We start from the raw sequence: 9,782 nt of genomic DNA on the forward strand, positions 1-9,782 counted from the left end.
AGACAATGAACAGTGTTTTCAAGTTTTTAACTTGAAGTTTTTCTTGTTTTCCTTGAAGATCCAAGCATTCCTAAGACTTCTCAAAGCTTCTTAAGGCTTCCTAGCTCCTCCCACCACTTCAAGGAAGGTATACCATCTCCAAACCCTAGATTCCTATGTATTATAAGATGATTTTGATTAGTAGGGTGATATGGTAGCTTAATGTTGGTGATTTAGAGTTTGGGATTGAACTGGTATTGAAATGGAATGGTAAATGTTGTTGTTTTGATTAAAAGAACTTAAGTATGATTAAAGTTAAGCTTAGGCATAAGTATGAATGATTAAATTGAATTGGTTGGGGTTGTTATGATGTGATGAGGATGGATGTTGGTTGTATGTTGGATTTGAGGTTGATTTGGAATGGGTTTGAATGGTTTAAAATATTGGAAATCGCGTAAACATAGCCGTCGTAACGTCCGATTTTCTTTGGACTGTTTTTGTGCATAGCATTAGGACCCGAGAACCCCCTGCTAGATTATGACCACTGCCATGTTTAGATAGCTCATGTTACGAGCTTCGTTTTGATATGTAGTTCGTTCGATTCCGATGCACGGTTTAGGAGAAACGACCGTTTCAAGTAACGGCGTTTCGCGAACGAAACTTTTCCCCTCGCCTTACTTTGAAACATAGGTTAAAGACCAAAAAGGGTTAATTAATGCATGAAACATTTATGGTAAGTGTGTTAGGCAGTTGGTAAGACACTCGCGAAGGAATCTCCCTAAAACTCGTAAAGGTTAAATTATTAAAAATGGTGGAGCCGAGGGTACCCGAGTGACTTAAGCGAATCAGTGAGCTCAAAACAAGCGTTAGAGTCTAAGTTAGTTAAAGTATAGATTTACAAGTGATTTTGGTTTAATTCCAACTTACTTGTTGTTTATAGGTTACCAGACTCGTCCCGAGCCTTTTATCACCCCAAGTCGCTCAGGCAAGTTTTCTACCCGTTATACTGTTGTTGTGATGAATATATGTATATGCATTATCTTGCGATAGATGCATGTTGGTTAATTAGCAAATGTTGCGATATATTGAAGCATGTTGATATGGTATATATATGCATGCCTGTTTCGTATTCTTGATTTATATATCTGTTGGTTCAAGTGCTTATTCGTTGCATAATACCTATGCTAGAGATAAGCGGTATTTGCATATACCCTTAGTATAGGGACCCAAAGGTGAAAACATTTTCTAAAACCGGGAGTCGAGGATCCCGAGTAGATTTTATATATATATATATATATATATATTTATATATATTTATATATATATATGGTTATAGTTTTCAAAACTATTAATCGAATAAGGTTTATTCGATAACTTTATTTTATTAATGAATATTATCTTGAATATTCATTCGAGGGCTTATGACTCCTTTTATTTTATTAATTGAATATTATTTGAATATTCATTTGAGGATGTATGACTCCTTTATTTTATTTAATGAATATTATTTATAATATTCATTCGAGGTATTATGACTCCGCTTATTACTGAAATATATTCTTTATTTTATTAAAGAATAAGGTGTTAATAATCAAACTTATTTTCGATTATTCAAATAAAGATAATACTTTCATATAAGTGTATCTTTGGTTATTTAATACCCGTTTCAAGTATAAGTTTTAAAACTTCTACTTCAATTATTTTTAGAAAGATTATTCTTTATGGGAATATTATTTAAATAATAATATTCAGATATTTTCTAATATATGGGGACTGATTTACTTCATTAAATCAGCTTTACTCCAAACACTCTTTAAAGTGTTTTCGAGTCTTCAAAATGATTTTTAAAAGTTAGAGCGGATCCCAAAACTCATTTTTATATTTAAGATCTTCCTTTTTAAGGGGATTTAAATACTCGCTCAAAATCTTGGGGATCCGGCTCTATGGTGTATTTTATATTCGCAACAAGGTTGCTGTTTTGATAAATGAATTGATTACTTGCCCAATGTTCGGGAAGTAAGCCCATCTAATTGAGTCGGTATAAGCGACAGGCCGGGGTACGGTCTATCAAAGTGTAAGTGGATGGGTGGCAGTCCATCAACGCGTAAGAGGCCGGGTGGCGGTCCAGCACACGGTCCTTATGTGGCCAGGGTGATGACCGGTGGGGGATTCATCCATCTACTAGTAGAAAAGGTTACTTATTGGTATCTTTGCCTGATCAGCAAGATATCTGGTTTATTCCAAAATTCTTTCCTTTCCAAATTTATTGGATATTGCAATTCTGTTCATACTTTACATGACAGAGGTTCCAGGAAATGTTTAAGAGATATATATATATATATATGGATATATATATATCGGGACTAAATAAAGTATCTCGTAACTTTATTTCATTCAATAATATTTCAAAGATTGAATCTATTCAAATCTTGTCTTGTAGTCTCATCTATGTGATGAACTTTTGAAACTAATTATAACTTGAATGGTGGTAGTTCAAGTAGTATTTGGAAAAGATATAAGTATATTGGGGTATTTGGTAACCTCATCTTTTAAACTTATATCTAATTAATAATTGTCTTATGAATGACAAAGATTTTCAGAAAAACGTTGAGACAAGGTTAGATATATGAGATCACCTTGCAACGATATTTTTTTATACAGTTATATACTGGGACTTTGTGTATATTATGCATGGAAGAGGACTTCCAATATTTTGAAAAGTATATATGTATATATACTGAATATTTTGCGACTTCATCGCATTAAGATATCAAACTTGGTTCATTTCTTTTGACCAAGACTTTCATGAGTATTATGAGTAGGCTCATATACTATTAATCATTATACATATTATTTTGGTGGGCTTGCTGCTCACCCTTGCTTTCTTCTTTCATCACACAACAACAGATAGAAAAGATGAACAGAACCAAGCTCCCGATTCGCAAGCGATTAGGAGACGTTCCGCAGTTTTCTAGAAGCATTGATGCCGCCGTAGCTGAGGTAGGAACTACCAATAGGCTAGGCTTTCAACTTTTGATGGACCAGATTTATTTATATTTATGAATTGTAATAATGGCAAAGAAATGTAAATTTATTCAGAAAACCTTTTAAGGTGTATTGGCAGATAATTGTGGAATAAAATGACTTGTGGTTATTTTTGGATGTTCATCTCTGAGACTATAACGTGTGGTGTGTGTGTTTATTGTGGGGTCACAGTACAGAGTAGTTGAGTAATTATTAAGATTGGGTATTATTAAGGGAAATGGAACTCGTGACGACCCGGATCCCCGACCCCGGATCTGGGGGTGTTACAGAAATGGTATCAGAGCTAAGCGTTATAAACCTCAGAGATGATGGGACGTTAAGATAATAAGTTCACTAAGATAATAAGAACTTTTGCCAAGTTCATAGTCGGGCTACCTAACGTAGTACTGACAGTTAAAACCCTTATGGGAACCCTTATAAATATCGTGATAGGAGCGTAGTTCGTTATCGTATATGGTAGCGGGACTCCGAACCCTGAGGTTGAGGAGCAACATCGCGATGATATTTTATTACTAATTGGAGATTGGATTGTGGATCCGATAGAGTGTCCTAATGCAGGACCGGATGATGTTGATATTGAGGATGTAGCGGTTGAGGATGTTGTCCTAGAAGGGATAGTTGTTGAGGAGGATCCCATGGAGGATCCTGACAGGATTGGATAAAGGACCACTGATGAATTGATGACCATGGTTAGGGAAACTACCAGAGGTAGGATTGGCCGGTCACTACCAGAGGTTCGTTCAAGTTTGTAAAGATAGTAGCCCCCTTTAACGCGGCTTACTCGTAAGACTGAGAAGTTCGAATGGACAGAGAAATGCGAGAACAACTTTCAAGAACTGAAGCAAAGATTGGTGACGACCCCTATGATGGCATTGCCGGATGGAAAATAAGATTTTGTGATTTGTATTGACGCTTCGTATAAGGAATTAGGGTGCTTCTTAGCACAGCAAGATAATCGCGTCTGCGTCAAGACAATTAAGGTAATATGAAATTCTATATCCCCACCCATGAGCTTAGGCTCGTGGCAATAGTTTTACCCTAAAGATTGGAGGCACTACTTGTATGGAGAGAAGTGCGAGAATTACCTAAGCCATAAGTGCTCTAGTACATTCTTACGTAGAAAGAGCTCAACATACGCCAGAGGAGGCGGTTAGAGCTAATCAAGAATTATGATAGGGAGATTCTTTATCATTCGGGGAAAGCCAATATGGTGGCTGATGCCCTTAGTAAAAAGGAGAGACTCAAGATGATAATGTCTTTTGGAGAGTTTATAAGAGATTTTGAGAAAATGGAAATAGTAGTGAAGGTAACCGGAGCCGGTACCGAAAAGCTGTTTGAGATTGCAAGACAAACCGAATTATTGGAAAAGAACATATTGTGCCAGTAAAAGTGATGAATGAAGGCAGAGAGCCAACAAATAAATATGAGATTAATACCGAGAAAGATGATAAGGGAATAATGAGGTATTCCTATAGAATTTGGGTTCCGAAATTTCAAGAGCGTAAGGATGAGAACTTAGATGAGAGCCATAGTTTGAGGAATAAGATTTAGAGCAAACCCTGAACGTGATAGTCAGGGAGGTCGCCATCAAGATAGAAGGAACCCATGACATATCAGAGTGGAAAATGAGGATTTTAAATTAAAAGATGACCCCAATTATGGGGAGTAGGATGAAACATTTCATACTAAGGAAATAGAAAGACGAGTAAGGAAAGGAGACCCGAGACGGTACTCCTATACGACAATTCATGGACCTGTCTAGACAGAACTTAGACTATTATCCCCAACCACCACCTTGAGGAAACAATGCGATAGGAAATTCTTTCAGGACCTGTAAGTCTCTAAGCTCTCAGAGTTCCAAGGAACAGGTTGACCCAACCGAGGCAAGAGCCTGGCTAAAGGAAATAGAGGAATCATTTGAGATTCTAAATGATTGACGAACCACAAAGGACTGTTTTTGTCACTTACCCTCCTAAGAGAGAGGCCACCCGCTGGTGAAAGACCAAGAAAGGCACGGAGCCAGAGGTTATGATAAACTGATTAAAGTTCAGCCAATTGTTTTCGGGAAAGTAATTCCCAAGGTTATGGAGAGAGTGTAAAAGCTTTAGAGCCAGAACAAAGGCAGACGAGTATGATGAATTGTGAATTTAAGTTGTAAAAGTTGTCAAGATTCGTTCTAAGGGCACGAATCCAGGATGACGGGATGTTTGAAATCAATGTTTATGTTGTGTTGGTTCATGAAATAATGATAAGAGAAAGGAAAATAAAAAGAAATTGAAGTGGAAAGGAATATAACGGCAATAGAGTTTGAGGTATGATAAGGGAGTTGGGTATGAGGAAACCCTAACGACTCGTAGCAATAGAAATAGAAAAGTATGCATTCGTCAGAATGAGGGTGATTCACCATAAGTTAAAATTGATGGTTGAGGGCATAAGAGATACATATAGTTTATCCCCTGTAAGTTGGGAGGATTCGAGGAAACCTTGAGATAATTCGAAGGATAAATAATGAGACGCGGATAGACTAAGGGGATAAGGAAGTAAGAAATTAGGAAAAATTGGATGAAGGAAGTGACCTTCAAGAAGGTGAAATGTAAGACCGGTGGCTTGATACCCAGAAAGGGAGACGCCAGGTATGAAAGATATCCCAACATTGAGGTGACTGTTGAGATAAACAACAAAAGTAAATAAGGAATTATTAAGAAGAAGTTCACGTGGAACACGACCAATATCTTCCAGAACATCCTTGTTATCGTTACCAAATTAGCCAAGACAAGCGGATAACCGTTGTTATCTTTTGGAGGCCATATGGATTGACCTCAATTTGAATAAGGATGCTATTATGAAGTTAGGTATAGACTATCGAGGTGGGAATGATGAATAAGATAATCTATCAAGGATATATGACTTGATTTATCCGTGGAAGGATGCAGGTACCTTTTAAAGGTGGAATTAAGGATATAACTTCGATAACTTGAGATAAACCATAGGGGAATGCATGAAGGTTGGCATTTCACCCTTAATAGGGACAGTATGAGTTTTGACAGTATGATTGGGAAAGGGTTAAGGTAACAACAACCTTTAAGAATCAGTGGAGAAATTTTGCAGAAGTATATAGACAATGGTTCTACTATTAGTAAATGGTATTGTGATATGCCCTGTATCTAGGGAATACAGGAGGAACGATTGAAGGATAACCTTAGAGGTTTTATAAGGAAAAAGGTAATATTCAAAATTCTCAAGAATAGAAATGTGGATAAAGGAAATATGACGTAATTATAATGATGCCAAGTGGGGCACGTGTTAAACCACGAGAAAGTATGGATCGAACCAGTAATGGTCGAAATTGTTCAGGGCAATTAGGACTTAAGATAAAAAAAAATATGTTCTAAGTATGATTGAGAGTCAGTCTTGACAGTGATTAGCCTCTAAAGAATGAGGCAATAACTTATGGAAAAATGGTGATATTTTTTTTCCCATCTGATTTTAAGGAAAACATCTTCACTCAAGCAGTGATCGGAAATAAGGTAGAAAATTTATTTGGAGGTGGTTAAAATGACATTGACTATAAGGAAATTTTACTATCAGGAAAGGCCAAAGAGGTGGCCGACACTTTAAAGGTAAGTGGATAATTATAGGCGCGTGTGCCAAAAGAATACAGTGATGATGGTTAAAAATGTGAAGGTTGAATTATGGTTTGGAAGATTGACATTCCTTCTGATGACTGTGCAATACCCAACCGTAATAGTAGTTGGTAAAGGTTTAATTCGTGTAATCGCCATGAACGGGCTATCTATCTTAGAAGGTCCTATCTTGAGATAAGCCAGGACCATGTTTCAAAAAGGACTAGATGAACCCTTGAGTTAATTCTTCTATTTAGGGCGTATGATTAAGAATGGTATTAACCTGCTATCATTGCTTTGATTGAAACTCTTCTGCACTTTTATCTGCTTCATGTCATGTATGTATGTCAGGATCAGGAGTATTCTTCATGAATCAGGAATGGTGATTATGTTACCTCCTTAGAAGGATTTGATACGAGATGTATGGACTCTGTATGGTTAGCTATTAAGACTTCAGGGAAAATGAATGACTACAGTGGGTCAGTGGTGGACCATAGTAAGGCAGCAATGATTCTGCGAGTAGTGAGCTGATTACAACCATGAGAGTTGTATTGGAATGGGTGTTGAGATTGAGTACCACTAATCGGGTCGTGGTAGTGTATAAGTTATCATTGATAGACTAATTAAGTAGAGTATCTACCTAGTGAATAATTATTCTTTCTTATCAATAGAGAGTCGTATTATTATACGAGGAAGGTTGCGGTGCGAGCATAGAATCCTAGTAACGGTGATATATAGAATGAGATCCCAGATTCGATTTTCGATGTCGAGGGAGTTTCAAAGGTGATTGTGTATAAGCTCGAGGAAGAGCATGGGTCCATAGAATGATGGATGGAATAGAAATATTTAGGCATGGGAAATGCGATGCTATAATACTTGATGTTGATATAAATACATATATGTTTTGTTCTTCTATGACAAACCTCTATAGTTCAGAGGTAGATTCCAAGCCAGATATTTTATGGCAATAAAATTTTTTATGAATATACAATTCTCTTCAGTTCGTTCTTTTCTCTTCTTTTCATTTCATGTAAGCTGAGAAGAACAACCCTTCCAGAAGGGGAGGTATTACCGAATGACTATCTATCTGTGTGATAGAAGCCGAGTAGGATACCAGCTATTGTTTAATTGCTTGTCAAGTACTAAAGGCTGGCCACCTTCTGTACTAACTATGCGATATAACAAGTGTTCATGATCATAGTGATCTCTCAACAAATTCCTTTACTTCTATTTGATTGATCAAATTTTGGAAAATAGAAACAACTGAAAAAGGAGTAATAAAGTGGTGGTAGTATGCGGAATGGGAACACATTCGTGATACTAAGGTTGACGTGGTTATTAAAAGGTTATAGAACGCTAACGAGCAAAAGTATAACCAGTATAATATTAGGAACGGAAGGTAGTAGCGATTACGAACTGGAAAAGAATGGGTATTGAGAAGCAGAAGCTCTAATGCTAAAAGCAATAATGAGAGTTTGTGCAATAGACTTGAAAGAATTTGGAATGATCACTTAATTCGGATTGAGTTATCTTACGACAATAGATCATATATATGTCATTATCGAGATGTCGCCTTATGAGATCCTTGAGGGAAGACAATGTCGATCTCCCTTATGTTAGGATGAAGTTGTAGAGCGCAAGATGCTCAGACCCGCAGTAGTCCAAAGGACCAAGGATATGATAGATCTAATCAGAGGACGGCTGGTAGTAGCCCAAGATGGACATGATAAGTATGTTGATTTGACACTAAAGGATAAAGAGTATGAAATAGGGGACCTAGTAATGTTATAGGTATCCCTTGGAAAGGATTGATGAGGTTCGGAAAGAAAGGAAAGCTAAGTCTACAATTTGTTGGACCCTTGGATATATTAAGACGTTTGGGAAGTTAGCATATGAGCTAGCCCTAACCCCGAACATGTAGCAGGTCGTAACGTGTTTCACGTATCAATGTTAAGGAAGTGTAATTCGGATGCCAGATAAATAGAGGCATATGAGCGCATAGATATGCAACCCGACGTAACCTATATGGAGCAACCAAGAAGGGTTATAGAGTGAAAAGGAACAAGTGCTTAGGAGAAGGATTATCAAACTAGGCAGAGTTTGGTGGTAGAACCACAATGTGGGAAAATTGACTCGAGAGTTAGAAAGTGTAATGCTAAGAAAGTATCCCCATTTATTTTCTATCTAATTCCGGGACGGAATCCTTTTAAGGAGGGGAGACTGTAATAACCCCAATTTTTGAGAAATTTTGAAACCCTTATGAATAGTGTTTTTGCTGAACGAGAAAACTTTTCATGCCACGCTATGTAGGAGTTCTGTTATTGATCTTATGGGATATTATTAGTACTCTATGTGGTATATAAGTGTATGTAAAGATCGTCAAAATCCAATTCCAAACACTTTGATTTTTCCCGGAAATCCACAAGATACGGAGAGAATTGAGTATAAGGTAACAGGATAAAAAGGATTTAAATTAAAGGATTATAAGAGAGGATCATAGAAGGAATACAATATATTGAGAAAGGTTAAGGGAACCTAAGTAATAAGATCCCGGGTATGATCCCTCAAACGATAAACGAGAATGAAAGATAAGCGAACCGTAAAACAAATAAGTGACCAAGAGACAAGCTTGTACAAGAAGCCAGGGGTTGTGACATCATCAAACCACAAGGTGTGGACAAGTGGGAGCATTATGACATGTGCAAGGTGACACAAGCATGACATGGGAAGGAAGGAGGTGTGGTGGCTTTTTAACCACACAAATTCAAGGGCAACAAGGTAATTAACTAAATCAAACACAAAAACAAGCCAACCAAGCCAAGAAAAATCATTTTCATCAAAATCAAAAAGAAACCAAGGCATGGTTCATCATGCTCTCGGCTTTTTACTATTGCAAATGGGCAAGAATTCAAAAACTGAAGATCCAAGCCTCCTAAATTGGTGAGTTAATTCCCTAATCATCTTCATGCTTAGTTAGGGCTATATCATGAGTTTAAGCCATCAATTCCTTCTCAATCTTCTTCATTTAATCAAAGAAGAAGACAATGAATAGTGTTTTCAAGTTTTTAACTTGAAATTTTTCTTGTTTTCCTTGAAGATCCAAGCATTCCTAAGACTTCTCAAAGCTTCTTAAGG

The sequence above is a fragment of the Apium graveolens genome, chromosome 2 (assembly GCF_009905375.1).
Source record: "Apium graveolens cultivar Ventura chromosome 2, ASM990537v1, whole genome shotgun sequence".
Classification (NCBI taxonomy): domain Eukaryota; kingdom Viridiplantae; phylum Streptophyta; class Magnoliopsida; order Apiales; family Apiaceae; genus Apium; species Apium graveolens.